General features: G+C 40.0%; 1 long non-coding RNA gene across 1 annotated transcript in view; it reads left to right on the top strand.

Annotated features, from left to right (window-relative positions):
* The window catches only part of LOC134351636 (uncharacterized), a 161,432-nt gene extending 138,083 nt beyond the window's left edge, over positions 1–23,349 (top strand). The window contains exon 4 of the long non-coding RNA XR_010019209.1: positions 22,806–23,349. This is a non-coding gene — a long non-coding RNA (uncharacterized LOC134351636). The remainder of the gene's footprint in view (positions 1–22,805) is intronic.
* The last annotated feature ends 306 nt before the right edge of the window (positions 23,350–23,655 follow it).

The raw sequence follows: 23,655 nt of genomic DNA on the forward strand, positions 1-23,655 counted from the left end.
CGTGGAAAGTGGCAGTACCATACTACTGAAAATTAAGGATTTTGTTACTAATTAAAGTTTGTGAAAAGTCCACAAGAGACCATAATGAGTAACAAAAAAAAATGAGAGACACAGTGCTACAGGAAGGGGTAAAAACTTAAAAAAGGAATTGTAGTATTGGGAAAGCAATGAAAGTCAATTTACATAATCCCTGCCTCTTGTAACTTGTTTTAATTCAAATATTTTCAGTCCTGTATTCACTGTACTCTGTATCTTAGACACTCCTATTTTTGTCTTAAGTACAAATGTTTGTACTTATCTTACAGCTTCACCCTTAAGAATGATTGCGACCAAGATGAGCGAGACACCATAGACCAACCCACATCCGAGCATTTTGACTAACTCAAGCCTACTGTCATTTTTAATGACAAACTTGTAAATCCTTTGGGTTCGTTCCCCATTTGGTCAAATATACTCGTAGCAATAGTCATTATTGTCCCAATTTTATTACAGTATTTCAAACATGGAACAAGTGCAGCACTGGACCAGATCATTTGGCCTGTGATAGCTGTGTGGAATATGATGCCAAATTAAACTAATCCCTTCCACCTGCACATGATTCATATCCCTCCATTCCCTGCATATTTATGTGTCTGTCTAAAAGCCTCTTAAATATCACTGCCTCTGCATTCACACCTGGCAATACATCTATCAATGTCTGTGTAAAAAAACTGTCCCACACATTTTTTTTCATCTTGCCTCCTTTCACCTTAAAGCAATACCCTCATGTATTTAATATTTCTACCCTGGGGAAAAAATTCTGACTGTCTACCTTATCTATGCCTTTCGTAATGCTATACACTTCTGTTAGGTGTCCCCTCAGCCTCTAATGTGCTAGAAAACCATCCATTTTTATCCAACCTCTTCTTTTATGAAGAGCTGTCTAACCCAGACAGTATCCCAGTAAACCTCTCCTCCACCCTCTCCAAAGCCTCCCCATCAGTCCAGTAATAGGATGGCAAGAACGATACACAATGCTTCAAGTGCAGTGTAACCCAAGTATTGAGCAGTTGCAACATGACTTTTTGACCTTTCTGTTAATGCACTGACCAACAGCCCCAAGCATGTGATATATCTTTTTTTTTAACCAATTTATCCACTTCTGTTGTCCCTTTCAGGGAGCTCTGGACTTGGCTCCAAGGTCCCTCTGTATATCATACTTTTGACTGTATAGATCCCTTTACATTTAATCTCCCAAACTGCAACATCTCACACTTACCCGGTTAAGCTCCACTTGCCATTTCTCCACCCATATCTGTAACTAATTTATAACCTTCTTATCCTTTACAGTCCATAACTCCATTTATTTTTGTGTCATTTGCAAACCCATCAACATTTTCATCCAAATCATATATTACAAACAATAGATCTCTCTAGAACACCACTGGTCACATAGCTGCAGCCAGAATAACACCCTCCCATCACTACCATCTGTCTTTCATGGACATGCCAATTCTGAATCTTTGTTAAATGTCTTACTAAAGTCCATAAAAACAACATTCACAGCCCTATTTTTGTCAAACACCTTTGCCACCTCCTCAGAAAACTCAGTGAAGTTGATGAGATGAACTGCCCCACACAAAGCCATGCTGATGGTTACTAATTAACCCATTTCTTTCCAAAAGAACATAAATCCTATCCCTAGGAATCCTCTCCAATATCTTCTGTATCACTAATGTGAACCTCACTGGCCTATAATTCCCCAGGTTATCCTAATTTCCCTTCTTAAACACTGGCTACTTTGCATCTAGTGTTTTTTAAACTCTAGTTCCACTGGGATGGAATTGATGTGGGTGAAGATGCAGGTAGACAAGGACAAAGATGGGCAGGCTTGACTTTCACCCAGGCAGTAAGATTTTAGATACAGACTGCAGAGGGTGAAAATCTGAAATGAAAACAGAAAACATTCAACAGGTTAATACCTAAACCAAGATTTGGCAAACAGCTAATAAAAACCAAGCACCACCATTTGTCATACATGAGGTGATGGTTGAGACAAGGCACTATTTGGTATCAGTGAGAGTAAGTAATTTGGTTTCTAAGATTTGCTTCTTGTCTAATCAGTCCTGAATTGTGATTGTTCGAGTGTTAATTGATCCTAGAAGTCATTTTTACTCACATTGTTGTCATTAATAGCAATATATATTTACCAGAGACTGAATCCAATTTGAGTTTGCAAGATAACAATGGTTAAAATCATTGAGGATAATAATACCTGAGAGGAAAACACTTCTTAAATATGAACTGCTGAGAATGAATGTTATTTTTATTTTATATGAATGAGCTAGGGAGGGAAAATTAATATCTGAAAATGAATGTTCGTTCTCGAGGATGGTTGTTGGACTATTTCATCGTCCCAACAAGATCCAAGACCTCTAGTCAAAAGTGGCTCTTGTTAATTGTCTAAGGAGCTTCTAATTGCTTCAGAACTCCTGCTTTCTCTAATGAACCTATAGGCACATAAGAGCCAATATCTTTCTCTGTGTACAATGTAAATCCATGGTGTCCACATCCAGGCTCCATGTTGGAAGGATGTAGGAACTGAGCTATCATAAATAATCACATGTCCTTTCTCTCTGCCCCACAATTCGTTAGAATAGAATAAGTTACATTCACTGTGTGCATGAGGAGAGGTAATGTAGAAGGTATCCCAAGATATTGAGTGGACGTGGAGAGGATGTTTCCTTTAGTGGTGGAGTCTAGGATAAGAGGGCACAGTCTCAGAGTACAAGGATGGCCCTTTACAACAGAGCCGGAGTTTCTTTAGCCAGAGGGAGGTGAATCGGTGGAATTCATTGCCAGAGGCTACTATTGGGTATATTTAAAACAGAAGTTGATAGGTTCTTGATTAGTAATGGCATCAAAGGTTACAGGGAGAAGGCAGGAGAATGGAGTTGAAGAAGCCATGATGGAATGGTGGTGGAGACTCAATGGCTGAGTGGCTGAATAGCCTAATTCTGCTCCTACATCTTATGGTCTAATGGTCTATTGAGAAATTATGCTCTCTCTCCTTTCCCAAAACCCAAAGTAAGTAGGCAATATTTGGTATAAATGCCAGTGCAATGAATGGAATCAAAAACCTCTGAAAGGAGTTCCTTAACAACAAATATTAGCCTTCTTGTGAACACTAGGCAAGGTTAGGCCTGAATTTGGTTTAATTCACAAATGAAAATCAAGTAATAAAATTATTTACTAGAGATTAGATCACAAACAGTTAAGAAATAGTGGTCCTTCCCCCCCCAACATGTCAGATGGGTCTCTCTTCTACACCTCCCTGATTCTCCCACTATCAGTAAAATGGGCCTGCAAAATATAAGTTTTCCTCGAGAGATGGAGCATTCTGTGGAAAGGGCATAGAGTACACAGTGACGTGCTGACAGTTATAAAGTGCACGATTTGCACATTGACAGTGTAGGATTTTACACCTGTGACCTCTTGAGGAGGATATTCATTGGCATAACATGCAGCACCTTTCGGGGAGCTTTCCAGACATTGAGGAATTTCAAAGCCAGTGGCTTGAGGAATGGCGAATGTTTGAAAAAAAAGCTGATGGAAGAGGGCCTCTCCTTTTTCTTCACCACAACTTACTAGTGAGCAGTGTGCTCTGCCTGAGCCTACAGCACTATCTGATAAATTGTCATGATTGCCATGAATGTTCATATCAAACTGAATTGATGGAGATGGACGTCTCAGACTTGGGCACGCTCTTTTTTTCTGTGGCAAGGATTAAGAGAGTAGACAACATACTTTATAAAAGCCTGTGACCAGTGAGTGCTTGTTGCCAAGACTGAAAACAAAAAGTAAAAATATAACAAAGGCCGACAGCCCACAAGAGAGGAAATGGAACAGAAGGCTGTCTTTTCTTTTCTTGGACCCACCTCTGGAAGTACTGATGATTGGAATAATGTTCTTCAGGTCATGAACCGATGGACCAGCAAAATATTTAATCTTTCCAGATCGGTGAAGTGTTCAACCGAATTGCTACGTTATTAATCAGTCACAGCCAAATGTCAAATGGACATTCTGTATTTGTTGCTGTATTTTTCTTAAATCCCTTTAAATTTTGTAAAAAATTAAGTTCACCATGAAACCATTTGGCCAATCACAACTATAGCAATATTTTTTTCTCCTAAGCATTCATTGTTTCATTGGTTTTCTTTTATGAAAAACATTGCTGATTGTTTGGCGTTACTGCAACAGAGAGGGTGGGCAAACAGCCTGCTTGAGGACCACTGTCAGTGCTCTTAGTGGCTGACCACAAGGAGACACTAGAGGCCGCAGATGTCAAATTTCTTCTCCGAATTTTCTCTGTCCTCCTTGCCTTCAAACCTGTATGATTCTGATCAGGAATTGAAGGGGTCAGAGCAAAATGTGAAACTGTGCTTGCGTGTCTGAAATTTATTGTTGCAGCACTCAGTACTGATGTGACAGACTTGGTCACGTTCATTTTGTAAAAAAAAATAACCTGCATGTTTTTGAACAAACTTTATTTTTTAGAAAGAATATCTGAATGATTACCGGAATTGATAAAGTGTTCAAATCACAGATTTCCCAAAACCCAATTAACATCCATGTTTTGGGAACAGAGCCAGCAATATATTAATGACAAAGGTAACATGTGCGAACAAGCTAAAAACAGACCAAGTGACGTAGCTGCAAAATGGATTTTCACTTGATTTTGGAAAGAAAGGCTATTTGATAACATTGCCAAATCTAAACCACTCTTTTAGATTCAGAAATAAGATAAATAAAGATTAATTGAACTGCTTCCATAGGATAGTAAAACTGGAAAACGAGAGACACATCCTCGACATTGGTCCTTTTGTTGAATACTGTTGACTGCCTCCTGGGAGAAAGAATATTCAAGTCTGCTGTTTCCAGTTAATTTGCCAAATCCTGATTAAGTATGATGAATTGCTTCTCTTTTTCAAGAACATTTGAGTCTGAAGGGAGCCAAAGGGATCCTTATATGTGAATAAGTTTCTAACTGAGCTAGTATTTTACTCGACAGTGTAATACTATTGACAGCCGGTATGTCATATTAAAAGGAAAGAATTGATAGCAAATATGTGACTTCATACTCAACCAATATGGTCAGATCTTAGCCGTTCCCCTGAAAACATCAGCAGGCCATTCTGTTTGGATAACTAGGAATCAGATGTTGCCACTGATAACATATTTAATTAAAACTTAACATTTTATTTCCTTGCACAGTACTTAACTTTAAGTGTGGTCAACTCGCAGATTTTTGAATAAAGCCAATAATTATTGGCATTCAGGCTGCAAATTGCGATAGTGCCAATTTAATATTACGTAATTTAATACTGGGGGAACAATTAAGAGATGATGTCCTATAAACTTATCCCTGGCGACCTCTGAGTGTACATAGCTACCGACAAACAAACCATAGGGTTCTTGGGTCTATTGTTGGTTTAGAAAGCAAGGAAATGCCTTGGAAGTGTATAAGGGACAAAGGTACATGCAAAACCAGGAGAGTTATTTCCTGACACAAGAGGTGCTTTGTGCTTGGATTTCATGCAAACTCAGAACTGACAGTGAATGCCAAGTTGAAGCTCAGTGTGTGTTTGCTACTCCGTCTTCAATGTCACAAGCTCTTATGTTGTGATCAATGATAGGACGATTCTGGTATTTTAACCAGGATACAAGTTATAAGACCCAAGTTATAAATACTGATGTAAGTATTTAGTGGAGAATGGTTTAAATCATAAGGCAGTACTGAAAGAACTCAGTGGCTCAAACTGTGGATGCAAAAGGTGTAAGTCAATGTCTTGGGTTGAGATCCTCCATCATGACTGGGAGGAAAGAGGAAAGACCTAGTAATATATTAGTTTGTGTGTGTGGGGGGGGTGGTATAGGGTAGAGGGTGAGGGGTGAGGAAGGGCAAATAGAACCTGGTGGAGGAGGGTGGGGAGATTGGAGAGGGAACAGGTAATGTAAAAAAGGAGAATAAACCTAGGTGGGCAGCTGAGTGTGTGTGGGAGTAAACCACTAGATGTTGTGGGTAATCTGAAATTGGAAACTCAATGTTCCTACTATAATGTTGCAAGCTACCCAACTGGAATGCTGTTTTTTCAATTTGTGTTTGGCCCGTTGGTAGCAATGGAGAAGGTCAAGGACGGAGAGATGGTATGAGAGCAGGAAGGGGAGTTAAGTGGCATGCAATTATTAGCTCAAGATGGCAGTTGTGGATAGCGCACAGGTGCTCTGCAAAACAGCCACCTCATCGATGTGGCCTCCTCTAAACTGATTTCTCCAGTGTAGAGGAGGTCATATCGTGAGTCCGCATCGTGAACACCAAATGCAGTAGACTAGATGGGAAAGTGCAGGTCATCTGGAATGTCCGTTGATGTCCAGGGATGCTGGTGAAGGAAGAAGTGAAGGGACAGGTGTGGCACCCCTCTGCCTGCAGGGACAAGTGCCGGGAGATGGAGGAGATAGTGGGTGGGGAGAGGTGAGTGGACCATGAAGAGAGCAGTCCCTGCGGAAAGCAGAAAGAGGGAAGAGTAGAAAGTGCATCTGCTGGTGGAAATGATGGAGGCTGGTGGTGGTTTCCTCTCCCCCCCCCCCCAACCTGGATCCACCCATCCATTGTTCTTCATGCACCTGGAACCATCTATCACTTTCCTTTCACCTGTCCCTGACTGCGATTGCCCTGGGATTTGAGGGAGGGAATTTGGCCTGGTTAATTTTGCCAGAAGGCAGGCACTGAATTCTATTTGTTAATTGTATTCAAACAACATGCTGATAAATAGAATGTATCATGATTGCAGTTACAGTGCCAGGAATGCACTGTTGCTTGGTTAGCAGGAGGGGCTCAGAAATGAAATCAGTGCCTCCCACAGTATAGACTGTTGATTAACTAGGTAAATAGGGTAAAGTGTTGTGCTCTAACACGGGAGTTTTGAGGAATGAGAAATTAGTCTCATTGACCCAGAGAAAGCTTTACCCTCCCACCCCCCCCCCAACTCCCAATATTCCTTCCTTCACAGTCTTTGGACACTCCCTCCCCACAGTGTCTGGACATATCGTTCCCTGATCTTTGACACACACTCCCTTCTTCACCATGCATCACCACTAATGTACTCCAGGATAAGGCCTGACCTCATGCTCTGCTGTTCAGAACACTGCAGGTTCTCTCTCCAGCAAACCTCTTCAGGCTCCAACTGAGACCCCAGTTGCTGCCCCTTTCTCCCACATTTCATAGCATAGAACATGTTCTAGGCAATCTTTTACAAGGCAAAGAGTTATCTGTGTATATCTGGAAACTTTTCTAATTTAAGTCACAACCCACTTCACACCTCCTGAAACCCTTCAGTAATGGACCATTGTAGCGCAGAGAAGCATAACAGCTAACTGCACAGTTCATGGCCCCTCAAGTAAACCATGTGAAATGGTTCAGTGATGTTGTCCCAAGAATGGTTCAGGAATAAATAATGCCAAGGGATCCTATACACCCTTAACAGGGGACATGCAGGCACTTCATTTTCACAACTAACAAGAGAAGTATTATCATCTTCATACTGTGTTGAAGAGACAAACTAGAGTAGGTGCTGAAATCCTTGTCACAAAACTTAACTTCATATTCCTAGGACTCGGTGACAAGTGTGTTACTATTGTGCTAAGAGCAAAATTCTATATAATATTCTAAGAACTCCATTGAAATGGGTTTTGTGCACATTATGATCTTGTCCCTGATCATATATGAGTGAAGTCCTGTGATATTTGTTTCATTGTACTCTTAGTATTATGGTCTGTGATCATAACAGGAATCACCTGTATTTACTCAATATCACTTTAGCCAACTTAGGCCCATTCCATGTTTTTTAACAGAAAAAAAACCTCATGCATCAATTCCTTAACAGAAAAAAGCAGCAGGACAGATGTTTGGTTCAATTATGCACGCAGGAAATGGTGAGAAATACACCAGGAAATTTGAATCTGCAATGGAAGTTGGGCGCCTGCTGTTTGTATTTCAAGAAAGTTTATGCAAAGGAATTGTCAATGAGGCATAGAAATGATAAGATAATTCCCCAAACCACTGTATGTTTTCTGAGCAAATAATTTATTGTTACTGTAACAACTGCACAATTGAAATCATATCTCCTGCAAGTACTTTCCCATTTCCTGTATTTCTATGGTATTTATTTATCAGGGATGTAAATAGTCTCCAGGGAGCTATTTATAACTGGCTGATGGGAAGGACATCAGAGGAAGAAGGAGGTGATTTCCTTAGTGATTTGTTTCTTCTTCCCGGTTGTAGTGTCTGCCTACCCTACAGAGTGAGGAGCATGAGACCAAACACCAGGCACTCATGCTTCTATTGTGTCAAGTGCCCCACCATTTTTGTCATTTGTCTCACCTTATCCCTGAACCCTCATTGATGCAAAATGCACTACATTGTAGTTCAGTGCCTTGAATTACAATAACAAATTGTTGTGTCAATGCATTCAGCACTCATCTCAGTGACTGAATTCCAAAATCAGTACATTAAACTCCAGTAATAATGCCTTGAATTCTAATATCAATCCATTACATTCTAATATTCATGCCTTGGAATCTAACCTCAATGCATTAAACACTAATCTCAAAACTTTCCTTATATTGAACTATAACAGCAATCAATAGGACTTCAATAGTGCTGTCCTGAACTTCATGAACAAGCCCTTTAATCCTACTACCATTTAAGCCAAAAATGAATGCTTTCAGCTACAATATTAGTGTATGGAATTTTAGGAACAACATATCCAGGATTTGAACTGACATATCATTGCAATCAACCCAAATATCTATGTATTGAACTTTAAATCTATCCAATTAATTCTGATAATGATATTTTGAATTCTGATATCAATGCACTTAACCTGAATTTCAATGTAATTTTAACGTAAGGAACTCCAATATCAAGGTACTACAATCCAAAATCAAGGCAATGGATTTGAATATCATTGAACTCCAATATGAAAGCAATACATTGCAATATCGGTTATGATGAACTTTACTATTGCAGCAATGAATAGTAATGTCTGTGCAGTGATTCGAACAGTTCAAGTGTTAATGCAATAAATATCAAAATTGATTAATTGAATATCACTATCAGTTCAAAAAAGTTCAAAGTTTAAAATAAATTTATTATCAAAACATATACAGTACTGTGCAATAGTATAGCTAGGGTGACTATGACTTTTGCACAGTACTGTATTTGTCAATGTGGAGTGGAGAGCGAGTGTATAAATCTGACGGGAGCAAAGGATGTTGGGAATGGCACGGCTGGAGTGCCACGGCATGGGCTTGGGACAGGTAACATAGAAAGAGTACCAGGGCATGGGGGTGTCATGAGTGCAGACATACCAGGCAAGGTCACTTGATTCCAAACAATTGGTTTACTGCTCATTACAGAATGTCCCTCTAGTGCTTCCAGCTCCCTCCCCTCTCCCTTCCCCTTTTCCCCAACCATGATTTCCCTCTCCCTGCCCCATATCCCACTCTCAGTCGACAATAGAAACCCTTATCAGAATCCAGTTTATCATCACTCACAGATATCATGAATTTATTTTTGTGGCAGCACCGTAGTGCAATGTGTAAAATTACCACAGTACTGTGAAAAAATCTTAGGCTCTATAACTTTTCCATCGTACTGTATATGTCACCAAATACTCCCATGAGATTCACTATCTTGCGAGCATTCATGTTAATAGAAAGTAACATAATAGATTCAATGAAAAAATATACCCAACAAAGACAAACAACCAAAGTGCAAAAGACAACAAACTGCAAATACAAAAAGAAAGAAAAAAACAACAGAATAATAATAATAATGAATAAATAAGTAATAAATATCGGGAACATGAGATGCAGAGTCCTTGAAACTGAGTCCAGCTCAAAGTCGTACAGCAATGGACTGATATCCAATAACTATGCAACCAACTCCAATATCAACAACTGATTCAATGCGTCGAACCAATGAACTTGCGTTTCAACCTAAGGACAAAGAAGAAAGGCTGTTTTTCTCTTGAATTGTTTTGGAGAATCTGAGGTTTATGTTGTTGAAGCATCTCACAGACTATATTTCGAGCATTCTTTTTTTTACATTATTTGATTTCCTTTTGCTGCTGGTGGTGAAGACTGCTGAGGAAATATACAGTTCCTTGTTTCAAACTCAGAAAGTCTTGAAATTAGACCGTTTTCATTTCCAGTGCATAGAATAGTAATTTAGTATTGACATAATTCCAAACTAGACATCACCTAAAGAACAGTGAAATTGGGACCCCTTATTGTAAAAACACAATATACTTCACAAAAGTGATGTTAAAAGTTGATCTGCATGTTTCATGTATATTGACTCACTGAAATATGCAAATGTCTCTGAGGGGTTGTCATGAAAGATAAAGACAAGTGTTTATGCCGGGCTGAAAATTCTAAAGTGGATTATGTAGGACTAAGATGAGAAGAGATTTTTTTGTTCAGAGGGCATTGAATATATGGATTTACTTGTTTATTGATTATTATTATTTTTTCTTTATTATAATTTTTCTCTGCTAAATTATGTATTGCATTGAACTGCTGCTGCTAAGTTAAATTTCACGTCACATGCCGGTGATAATAAACCTGATTCTGATTCTGGCATACTGCAGAGGCTCAGTCACTGACTGCATTCAAAACTGAGATCAATAGATCGGATCGGAACCAAGGAGTATGGAGACAGGGTAGGAAAATAAAACTTTGGTAAGAGATCCTCTGTAACTGTAATGAATAGGTAACAGGTTTGAGGGAATGAGTGGTCTCCTCCTGCTTCTATTTCTTATATCCTTTTTCGATATTCTTCTGCCACTTTCTAAGCAGAGCAAAGGCATTCACGACCCACAACCGATGGAAAATAGGTTTTAAAATGATCTCTTAAAGGGATTTCTTCATAGGTTGTCTGAGGGAAACAGGACTCGAGAAGAGGTTATAAATGCAAATGTGGCAAGAGTGGTCAGCTTTTTTAAGATAACCTCCCAGTGATATTCCCTTTAATGATACAGAATTCACATTTCACTAGATAATGCAATCCCTGTGCTCTCTGAGATAATAACCAAGGTCTAAGTCAGGATGTCTTAATCTGGTTTCTTCCATAATGTCATTACAGTAATGACTATTTTGTGTGTCGATGAAATCATTACGTAGGGAAACTTCAAGGGGAAATGCCATTAGCATTAGGATGAACACAACATGCTTAGTATAATTCACAATAGGCAGGACTTCACCAACAAAATTTTTGCAAATACCTTACTGCAATAGCAACATTTATCTTTATGTGCTAACTTGCATAAAAATGTGCATGTTTATTTTGCCAAATCAATTTCCTTGGCAAAAATTTTCTCAGAAAACGAACCAGATTCACAAATACAGCCAAAGCAAACACATACAAAATTCAATGAATAATGCACACGCTGTATGCAATCAAAGAAATATTGAGAACTCCTTCAGTGCATCACCTGACTTGTTTTATTTGATGTGAAAGCAAAACCTAAAGGTTACAAAATGTGAAAGAGAGGAGTCTGGAGCTGTCAACCATTTTCATAACCATTTAGAAACCTGAAAATGAAGCTTCATTAACACCAACTGCAGAAATAATCTCACATCTTCCTAATGAGAAAGTTGGGAAGATTTTGGCTGTTGTCATGGCAAGCCTTGGTACTTTTTCTTCAGGCAGATGGGACATTGCTGAATTATTTTCTAGCTTTCACATATAAATCAGCAGTGTCCAAGAAATTATTTGTAGGGCAGAATTTGATTTGTCTAACTAGTAGTTTTGAAATCATCTTTGAATCAGCAAATCACCACAGCGGTAATTTTATAAAATCTATATAGGCATTCCTTCAAAGACTGTGATCCAAGAGTGAGAATAAAAGTTTGGCTGCCAGTGACTAGTGGTGTTCCGCAGGGGTATGTGTCTTCACATTTAGAGAAGACTAGAATATTAAAACTAGGACGCAATGCTGAAGCTATATGAGGCGTTAGTCAGAACACATTTGGATTATTGTAAGTTTTGTGCCCCATCTTTTTGGGCCTCAGAAAAGAATTACCTCATCTCTTTAGAACAGAGATGAAGGGAGGGGGCATTTCTTTAGCCAGAAGGTGGTGAATCTGTGGAATTCATTGCCACAGATGGCAGTAGAGGCCAAGTCATTAGATGCATTTAGAGTGTAGGTTCATAGGTTCCTAATTAGTAAGGATTATAGGGAGAAGGCAGGAGAATAGGGTTGAGAGGGAAACTAAACTCAGCTGTGATTGAGTGGCAGAGCAGACTCGATGGGCTGGATGACCTAATTCTGCTCCTATGTATAATGGTTTTAGGCATCATTCTGACTGAGCAGATTGTGACAAATTTTGGATTAGCTGGAACCTGAAGAATTAATTGATTTGCAGTACACTCAGAAGTTTCCTTTCAATATCACCAGTAGTTCATTGTCCACATGCAGTGAAACAACAGCAAAAAGTCTCCAGTGATATGCTCCCCAACTAAAATTGATTTATGTCTTTGGGTGTTTCTTTTTTCATTACATCTACATCTGTGTAATCCCTTTAGATTTCCACATATGAAATATTACTGGCAAAATGATACCCCCTCAGAATTCTCATTTGTGAAGAAACAGAAAATGCTGGAAATACTCAATTGATCATTTAACAAATAGTCTTGGATCTCAAAACATTAACTTTGTTTCTCCTTCCATAGTTGCTATCTAATTAGCAGAACTTCCCACATTTTCTTTTTTTATTTGGTATAGGCATTGGTTTATTCTTGTAAAGTTTGTTTATGTATATCAACTTGTTACACAGTGCATTGTGCTAGAAGAAGGTAGAACAATAACATTGAAGAATAAAGTGTAAAAGCAACTGGAGAAACTGCAGTGTAGTAATGATAAAATGCAAGATCATAATGAGGTAGACTGTGAGGGCAGGTGACCATTTTATCATAAAAGAGGTCTGTTCAAGAGCGTGATAACAGTGGGATAGACCCGTCCTTGGTATGTGCTTTCAGGCTTTTGTATCTTCTGCCCGATGGGAGAGGGGAGAAGAGACAATCTGCAATATTGCTTTAATCCTCACTTTTTAATATCAGATGCTATCAGGAAATCAACATTTTTATATCTTTTTTTCTCTGCTGATATGAATGACCTGGATTTTGTGTACAGCCTGTATTTGTGTCCTAACTGAACTAAAGAAATCTCTGCATGTGGATCATAATTCTAAATTACTGAATTTAAAGCTTGAGCATTATGATGAATTGGGTGGTTAGTACACCTGACACATGCCTTTGTGCAGTTGTTTTAGCAGACATTACTTCTGTGTGTGGATTTGAAGGGGTCACAGGGGGTTGGCAGACGTTTTGTAGAGTCCAGGTTTATTTTTAATAGGAGTTCGTGGTATAGATGTACATTAGCTAGATTTAACTTATTTCATCGTAAATTAATAATAAAAGAAGAAATTATGCAGTATTTTCCAAATCATCTTTCTCATGCAAATGATGCCCTTTTATTAGTGGCATTTCTCCTGAGATTGTAATTCCGTTCTGTGAAACATTCCTCTCAGTATTTCAACAATCGTGAAGATACCTCAACCTGACTTGCTGGCAGATCGATCCTGTTCATCCGCAGGCAATGACTCTAAGTGAGCTGAGTGGGAACATGACAGAGTGACCACACACTCTGAAGAGGGGATGGTTGTAAGGTAGAAGGACAAAGGGTGTAAACATGTGCAGATTGACTGTGTGACAATGCCGTAGGGCACATGCGGTGCAGTGTACTTGTTTTCCATGATGCTGCCTATTAAAATGGGAGTAGATCATTTAAACAACCAAGGTAACATCATATGGTTGCTCTGAGCCCAAACTTAGATATAGTGCAGTTACTGGATTAAGTCAAGGTTAAAAGGAATTGCTTGACCTAGGGTTAAAAACAGGAAAATAAAGATGAAGGAAACACACAGGGAGAGAGTCCACCTTGTGTGCATTGTTAAAAATTTTTTAAAATGAACAATGGTTTTTGAACCAGTTCCAGATGTTTTCCGTTTATTGCCATTTAAAATACAGACTAACTTGAGGAAGTGGCTCCACAGTCAATATCATACCACATCCATGAAGGGATGGGGTGTGGGATTAACACAAAGAATCTCAGCACATACCTCATTTTAAGCTTCTTGGTGTGGTAGTCACTGTTTCCCTCTGGAGGAAGGCACTTCCAAAAGCAAATGCTCATTTACTTTAATCTTGTGGCAAATCAATTTTTAAGAGTAATAGGATATTGATATAAAGTATTTGCTGCCCTATATTACGTGCCTGTCTAGTTAGATCCAGTGAAACTGATTATGAGGACTATTGCTGAATAGTTTCTGCCACAGTAGAAACAATGCCAGTTCACTGAGAAAAGTTACACAATTATACAGAGGGACATAGATTAGCTAGAAAATTGGATGGGATGGGTAGTGGGTGGAACATTATCCAGGCAAGTGTGAGGTAGTGCACTTTGGGCCATCTAATATTGGCAGGACATACATAGTAGAAGTATTGATGTACAGAGGGATCTTGGGGTGTAAGTCCATAGTACCCTGAAAATGTATATGACATGGGACATCATCTTGCATTGTACAAAACGCTGGTTTGGACACACTTGGAATACTATGTGCAGTTCCGGCCACTGCACTATAGAAAGGATGTGATGGAACTACAAGGAGTTCAGAAGTTACCTAAAATGAAGGGTTTAGTTACAAGGAGAGATTTAAACGGCTGGGGTTGTTCTTACTGGAGCCATGAGGCTGAGCGGTGAAATTATATAAAGCGATGAGAAATATAGTTCAGGAAGATCGTTAAGTAAGGATATAGTTAATAAGTATTTTTCTGAGTATAGGGGAGTCTAAAAGTATACTTTAATACTTAATATTTTATACTTTATTGTCACCAAACAATTTATACTAGAACGTACAATCATCACAGTGATATTTGATTCTGTGCTTCGCGCTCCCTGGAGTACAAATCGATAGTAAATATAGATTTAGGACATAGTATAGGATATAGATTTAGGTTGAGAAGTATTTAAAGGAGATCTGGGGAGTAAGTTTTTTTTTAATGTGCTGTTTTGCAGATTGGAGTGTATTATCTATAAGAAGAGGCTAGACAAAACTTGGATTATTTTCTCTGGAGCATTGGAGGATGAGGGGGTGACCTGATAAAAGTATATAAAATGATGAGAGGGTAGAGAGTCAGAGTCTGTTTCCCAAGGAGGAAATATCCAGTACTAGAGGGCATGGGTTTGGGCTGAGAGAGGTAAAGTTTAAAGGAGATTTGCAAGGATTTTCTTTTCTTAACACAGAATGGTAGGTGGCTGGAATGAGCTATCAGGGTGGTAGAAGCAGATATAATAGTAAAATATAAGATAAATTTAGGAAGACTCCTGACCTGGCAGGGAATAGAGGGATATGAACCTTGTACATGTAGATGGAAATAATTTGGCATGATGATTGACACTGATGTGGAGGTGGGAAGTAAAGGGCACATCCCTGTGCTGCACTGTTCTATGTGCAGACAAGTCAGAACATTAAGGAACTCTCTGGAAGAGATTCCAGGATGTCCCAATAGGTACTAGCTTTTCAAATGGATCTTTGATCACTTAAAGGTGACCCACCATGAAGAAATCTGAACAAAAACAGGAGATAGCCGGAAGAAGCTGACCTTGTCTCTACATAATTGTGCAGCCTATGTAGTCTTACTGGAGTCATTGAGACCAGTCCATAACCTCTAGGCTGTGCAAGTTCCTGATGCATTGCAGGGTGGAAAATGGGGCCATTAACTCCATTGGTTAATATTCTGGAAGACAAGTAAATAAGACTGCAAAGATTCTGACTCAAGCAAGCAAAACACATCTACACAAGGCAGCTATAGATGTAACATCAGCTAGTGCCACTTCAAGACTATATAAAAACTTAAGCATCATTGCAATGTTGCCAAAATGGAGAGCAACCACACTCAAGCATGAAAAATTGTACAAATATATCTTACAAGAAGAACACACTGAGTGTGACAAGCAGTACTTTATCAACAGGAAGAGGAAGTTACTAGTGCCTGCACGATTGACGATGGTATCAATTTACTGTATGAGGGCATTATGTTGACTTCAGTGTGGTTTTGCGGTGACACTGGTTCAATTTTGGACAAGTTGGCACAGATTGCTGTGGGGAAAAGGGGGCTAATGGTGGGCTTGAAAGGGAGAGATTTTGGATTCGTCTGTTGGAATGGGATATCAACCATCATTTGACTGGATACCAGACAGATGTAACCACATTGATATGGTAGAGACATGGCTGAAAGCACCAGACTTGGTTTCTTCCATGTCAAAGGATAGGTAGGTAAGCACTAAAAGAGAACCATGTGCCAATCCTTAGTAGTCATCCAGCCAAGCAGATGGGACTGCCAGTAACTACAGACAAAGAGCCCGGTGAAGATACAGGCTACTGCAGTTCCATGTTCAACATGAGCAGCTGTTGGATAAGTCTGCAAATGCGTTTGGAAAAAAACTGGAAAAACGGGAAAATTTCATGTAGAACAATAAGCTGAAATCAAGCTTGAAAGGCCGGCGGAGGCAGAGTTCATCAGGTCAGAAAGCAATCCACCCCCTAGGTATCAATGTTGATCTGTGTGGATCACACAAATCTACAAGATTCAGGACCTTCAGCGCAGCACACTGGGAAGATACCAAAGTGATAGTATTGGGTTTGCTGACCACAGAGTTCTAAACTTAATGAAGACTTTAACTCCCATTGAATACAAATAGCCATGAGTACTCTCATCAAAGGGAGATTGCTCTGTAACTACCAAATCTCCAAACCCTAGCTTACATCCCTGTTTTGATCCCTGCTCCGAATTGATATCGTATTTGTTAAATAGGGGCCGTGCACAATCTTGATTTGATGGAGATGGACGTGAGAAGCACAGAGGAACATCTGGAGAAACTTCCGAAATGCCCGCTTCACTGCCGCTGCTACTGTGCGATTGAGAATCTCCGGAGGGGGAGGCCCCAAATCCTCGGCTTTGCCTATTGCCTGTTGCCGGGGCTGGGGTTGAAGCGTTCGGTGCTCGGTGTCAGAGAGCTAGTCGAAGGCTCGAAGTTTTCGGACAGACTTGGAGTCGGACTGTGGTCGGGTGCTTTCAGGATGCTGCATCGGCAAGTTTGCGGCACTGGAAGCTCATGGCAGGAAGAGTTTTCTTTCTTCAATCATCTGTGTGAGATGATGGGACTTTCGAGAGACTAGAAATTTTTTTACCATGCCCATGGTCTGTTCTTCTATCAAATTACGGTATTGCTTGCACTGTTGTAACTATATGTTATAATTATGTGATTTTTGTCAGTTTTTTTAGTCTTGGTTTGTCTTGTGTTTCTGTGATATCATTCTGATGGAACAAATTGTATCATTTCTTAATGCATGCATTACTAAATGACAATAAAAGAGGACTACGTGTCCTCATAATCTAATCTAATCTAACATCCCTGTTATTCTCCATGGCAGGTTTCACTGCCAATACCCACTATTTGAGCGGTGGGTCTCCTCTCCCTAACAAGGTGAAAATACTTCCAGCTAACAAAGTAGTTTAAAACAGGATTCATTCAGTTACACTGTTACATAGTTAAATCCACACAACCCAGGTCATGCTTTCTTCTCACTGCTGCCATCAGGAAGAAGGTACAGGAGCCTCAGGACTCACACCACCAGTTTTAGGAATAGTTGTTATCCCTCAACCATCAGGCTCTTGAACCAGAGGGGATAACTTCACTCACCCCAGCACTGAACTGTTCCCACAACCTATGGTCTCACTTTCAAGGACTCTTCATCTCATGTTCCTTATATTTATTGCTTATTTATGGTTATTATTAGTATTTCTTTTTTTCTTTTTGTATTTGCACAGTTTGTTGTCTTTTGCACAAACGCTGTTTGCCTTGTTGGTGTGGTTTTTCATCGATTCTATTATGGTTATTGGATTTATTGAGTATGCCTGCAAGAAAATGAATCTCAGGGTTGGATATGGTAACATATATGTACTTTGATAATAAATTTACTTTGAACTTTTAACATATTTAAGACACATTTAAAACTCAAAGAGGATTTCTATCTTAAACATTCCCCAATTGCAAACCATTTCTAAAAAACATTTCCAAAGCAAAAAGCACAAAGTGTTTTTCACACATACAGAACTAAGGATTTCAAAACACAGGTAAAATTCCCATAAACTAAAAGACATACCAACGATGCAGACAAAAAAATTGTCCATCACAGAAACCAAAGCTGGAGGAATGGATCCATGTTGCTTACTCAATTCCAAATAAACCTGAACTGCTCTCTATTTTATATTCCTTTTCTCCCACTTGACTGATTCCACTAGCATGTGATATTTCCTCAGATATCTTCTTGACACAAACTGCCTTTTTTTGGAGATGCAGATCTCAGCTAGATACCACCAATGCTGTAAAGCTAACTATAGAGTACATAAAACACTTTTAACTATCGACATATCAGTTAATGATATGCTGAATGATTCTATATATCTGGTTCTGCAAGCTACCTTGAACTAAGCAACTTAAGAGACAGCTTGTCTATTTGAGCAATAGTAAAGCAGGTGTAGTGATTCTTTACAGACAGCGCATCTTCAAAATACAGACAACAGGAATTCTGCAGATGCTGGAAATTCAAGCAACACACATCAAAGTTGCTGGTGAACGCAGCAGGCCAGGCAGCATCTGTAGGAAGAGGTGCAGTCGACGTTTCAGGCCGAGACCCTTCGTCAGGACTAACTGAAGGAAGAGTGAGTAAGGAATTTGAAAGTTGGAGGGGGAGGGGGAGATCCAAAATGATAGGAGAAGACAGGACAGGGAGGGATAGAGCCAAGAGCTGGACAGGTGATAGGCAAAAGGGGATACGAGAGGATCATGGGACAGGAGGTCCGGGAAGAAAGACCGGGGGGGGGGGACCCAGAGGATGGGCAAGAGGTATATTCAGAGGGACAGAGGGAGAAAAAGGAGAGTGAGAGAAAGAATGTGTGCATAAAAATAAGTAACAGATGGGGTACGAGGGGGAGGTGGGGCCTTAGCGGAAGTTAGACAAGTCGATGTTCATGCCATCAGGTTGGAGGCTACCCAGATGGAATATAAGGTGTTGTTCCTCCAACCTGAGTGTGGCTTCATTTTCACAGACTGGGATGATATTCTGCGTCCCCCAAACAGTCCTTCCAGGTGAGGCAACACTTCACCTGTGAGATGACTGGGGTGATATACTGCGTCCGGTGCTCCCGATGTGGCCTTTTATATATTGGCGAGACCCGACGCAGACTGGGAGACCGCTTTGCTGAACATCTACGCTCTGTCTGCCAGAGAAAGCAGGATCTCCCAGTGGCCACACATTTTAATTCCACATCCCATTCCCATTCTGACATGTCTATCCACGGCCTCCTCTACTGCAAAGATGAAGCCACACTCAGGTTGGAGGAACAACACCTTATATTCCGTCTGGGTAGCCTCCAACCTGATGGCATGAACATCGACTTCTCTAACTTCCGCTAACGCCCCACCTCCCCCTTGTACCCCATCTGTTACTTATTTTTATGCACACATTCTTTCTCTCACTCTCCTTTTTCTCCCTCTGTCCCTCTGAATATACCTCTTGCCCATCCTCTGGGTCCCCCCCCCTTGTCTTTCTTCCTGGACCTCCTGTCCCATGATCCTCTCGTATCCCCTTTTGCCTATCATTTGTCCAGCTCTTGGCTCTATTCCTCCCCCTCCTGTCTTCTCCTATCATTTTGGATCTCCCCCTCCCCCTCCAACTTTCAAATCCCTTACTCACTCTTCCTTCAGTTAGTCCTGACGAAGGGTCTCGGTCTGAAACGTCGACTGCACCTCTTCCTACAGATGCTGCCTGGCCTGCTGCGTTCACCAGCAACTTTGATGTGTGTTGCTTCAAAATACAGAGCCTGTTTGCAAAGCTGTTCCATAAAATGTGTTCTTTTTAAGCTGCTTTCCATTTACGTACATCTTAGGAACTGAAGACTGACTTCCATTTGTGACCAGAAGTTAAACAAGCAATATAGTTGAAAGTTTACTTAAAAATGTTTGTGCCCTTCCAAATGGCATCTGCTATTTAGAAAGCATGCTTAGCAACTAAGAGATAGAAACGGATATCTATCACACTGCCTTCTTGCTAAAGTCCTGCTTGGTGGCGCAATAATATCAGCGCCGGACTCCGGAGCGAAGGTTCCCGAGTTCAAATCCAAGTCGGGTTGATCATCGAGCTAGCAACTCAGCCTTGTAAAAACAAAAATAACTTGCTACGGAAACACCGTCATGACGGCGCACCAATGACTCCACTGCTGAGTTAAGTGCTATTCTTCTTCTTCTTCTTCTTCTTCCTCTTGCTAAGTGAAGATCTCTAACCCAATTCCTTCCTACCAAACAACAGGAATTCTGCAGATGCTGGAAATTCAAGCAACACACATCAAAGTTGCTGGTGAACGCAGCAGGCCAGGCAGCATCTATAGGAAGAGGCGCAGTCGACGTTTCAGGCCGAGACCCTTCGTCAGGAAGTCCTGACGAAGGGTCTCGGCCTGAAACGTCGACTGCGCCTCTTCCTATAGATGCTGCCTGGCCTGCTGCGTTCACCAGCAACTTTGATGTGTGTTCCTTCCTACCAATATCAGTTTTAAGATCAAGCCTCCTGCCAAGGCTCCTCTTGGGATCAAAGTACCATTCCTCCAATCGTTCCAGTTTGTTACCAGTGTTAGAAAAAGTTCTCTTCACTCTCTTCGATCTGATACTCAAAAGCACTCATTGGATACTTCCCAATATTAAGGTTACCTGTGCGATTTTCTCTTCAGAATATTCACTTCCTTAATCCCAGCTGTACATATTTTCCAAATCTCAAAGGAATTCACAATTATAATTTTCCATAAACACGTGACAACACATCAATGTCCATTTTATAAATCCGTATTAATCCATCTTTAAACCCTTCTCCCCCACAATCAGTTCTTGCCATCTCCTCGATGCAAGTTCAGATCACTGTGTCTGTCACCATTAGTTGATCAGGTCAGCTGGCAATGTCTCTCAATAAGATGAAGATAATTCATCTCTTTCACAGAGGTGTCCACTTTGCTTTTAATGCAGTGCTCGACTTTACTCAGTTTTCCTGAAAACAAGTTGCTGTTAGTATATTGCTCTCTTCTTTTGCCTATGGATTAGTAATTTCACATTTTAATTATAGAAAATTATATCCATCAGTTTCATGTTTTCACAGTATAATAATATACACAAAAATGAAGAAGTTACAGAAGTCGAGTACAGTTCTCCTGTTGAGAATTCTATCTATACCTTTAATTTTAAGCTCACAGAAAACAATGTCACAACATAAGAATTAGTTATGTTCTTCCCATGTGAGTGAAAACCCATTGGTATGCTGCAATTGGACATTTGCACAAGTTTCTACCTATTTTCGTGATTCTGAACTTGAATATATTTGGTTAGGTCTTCCACCTCTACTTTGTTAAGGATTGGACCTAACTGAGAACTTCTGTGTTTTTCCAGAAAGCTTTAACTGAGCAAGAGCTATTCAGTCTGTTCTGTCGGACCATAGGGTTTTATCAACAAGATATACAAATTGTTCTAATAACAAATATAACACAGTGGTGCTACTTGTTGGTCCTACTTATTGCATTGTAGGAGTACCACGCACGCAATATATGCTTACACCCAAATAATAAGTAAACTACAATCAAATAGTTTTACCTTGTGACAATATAAAGCTTTGGAGACCTTGAAGGCTCTAGGATTGCATCTCTATTATTACATCACTGTTTCTGAAGAAATCACAACTGATTATCAATGAGGTTATCAGGAGAATACTATTCCTCAGGGGAAGCTGTCTTTTTCCACCTGGTAAGTCTTCTACCATTGTATATTGTAACACACAAAACCTAGTAAAATAGCTCATTTTAAAGTCAAAGGTGTCAACCATGCTAGTAAAATGCCATCATTAGCAATGAACAACACACTTAAAAAGTATATTATATAAAATCTTAAGAAAAAGTTATCCATGTTAAAAAGTAGAAAAGCAACATCCAAATAGCTAAGTAAATAATAATGTTTGTCGACCTGTCTTTCCATGTCATTGTGTTATTCAACCAATTACTCACAACAGATGCATCCCAGCCTCCCTCAAGATGAAGTGATCAGTACTAGGAAAAGGGAAGGAGCAAGGATAGTCTCTTCTCTCTTCAATCTTCCAGGGTTGAGGACGAAACAGAGGAATAGGTAAAGAGGCGAGTATGAGGCAGTGTATGGCAAAGCAGTTATATGAGGGATAACCCATGGTAGTGCAGGTCAGGTTTGGAAGTTAATGAAGTCTTAGGAGTGGAGCCGTTATACAAAAAGCAGAAGTCACCAAACTTCCACCTTTGCAGACTTCAATGTCTGAACAAAAAGAGCAGTACAATACCCATAATTCCAATAGCTAAGGGGATTCTCCATTGGAAAGCCGCAAAAAAAGGATCTGTAACCCAATTTAAAGTAGTTCCAATTCGTGCAGCAAGTGTATTTGCTGCTGTGGTAGCTAAATGTGCAAAAGCTAGAAAGGTCAGCTATTGTTTCAGCTAGAGAGTTAAGCCAGTCTGCAAATGTGAAAGAAATAAAAGGTGCCTTGCTCGTCTGATTGTGTCTGTTCTGTTACTTTTGTAGTGTTTTAAGAGGCGGGAGGAGAGAGAAGCAGCGCGCCGCGCGTGTGCAGCCCTCCGGTGAAAAATGATATCGACTCCGTTAAATAGGGGCCGTGGACAATTCTGATTTGATGGAGATGGACGTGAAAGCACAGGGGAACATCTGGAAAAATTTCTGTAACACTCGTTCGCTGCTGTCGTTACTGCGCGGTCCGGAATCTTTCGGAGGGTAGGCCTCAAAATCCCCGGCTTTACCTGCTGTTGGCAACTGAGATGGAGGTCGAATCATTCAGATAGAAATGGCGCTCAGTACTCAGTGTCGGAGGGCTGATCAGAGCTTGAAGTTTTCGGATGACTCAGAGTCGGACCGTGGTCGGGTGTGGCAGGGAGAGTTTTTCTTCCTTCTCCCGTCTGCGTGAGATGTGGGACATTTGAGAGACTTTGAACTTTTACTGTGCTCATGGACTTCTTCATCAAGTTATGGTATTGTTGCACTGTTGTAACTATATGTTATAATTATGTGGTTTTGTTAGTTTTTTTCAATCTTGGTCTGTCCTGTGTTTTGTGATATCACACCAGAGGAAATATTGTATCATTTCTTAATGCATGCATTACTAAATGACAATAAAAGAGGACTGCGTGTCTTCATAATCTAATTTGACTGTGTTTCTTCTAGCCATTGTTAACAAATATCAAGTCCTTCTAGAACATTCTTTGTTGCATCCATCATAAATCATTCCTTAAAACTGAATTTGTATTTCTAGTTTGAAATACGCAACATAGATTAAACAACAAATTATTTCAAGAGTCATTTCCTTTCAAATGATTCTCTGATAGCAGTATGTCTGAGTAACTGTTGTCATCAGAAAGTT

The sequence above is a fragment of the Mobula hypostoma genome, chromosome 9 (assembly GCF_963921235.1).
Source record: "Mobula hypostoma chromosome 9, sMobHyp1.1, whole genome shotgun sequence".
In the NCBI taxonomy this organism is placed as follows: domain Eukaryota; kingdom Metazoa; phylum Chordata; class Chondrichthyes; order Myliobatiformes; family Myliobatidae; genus Mobula; species Mobula hypostoma.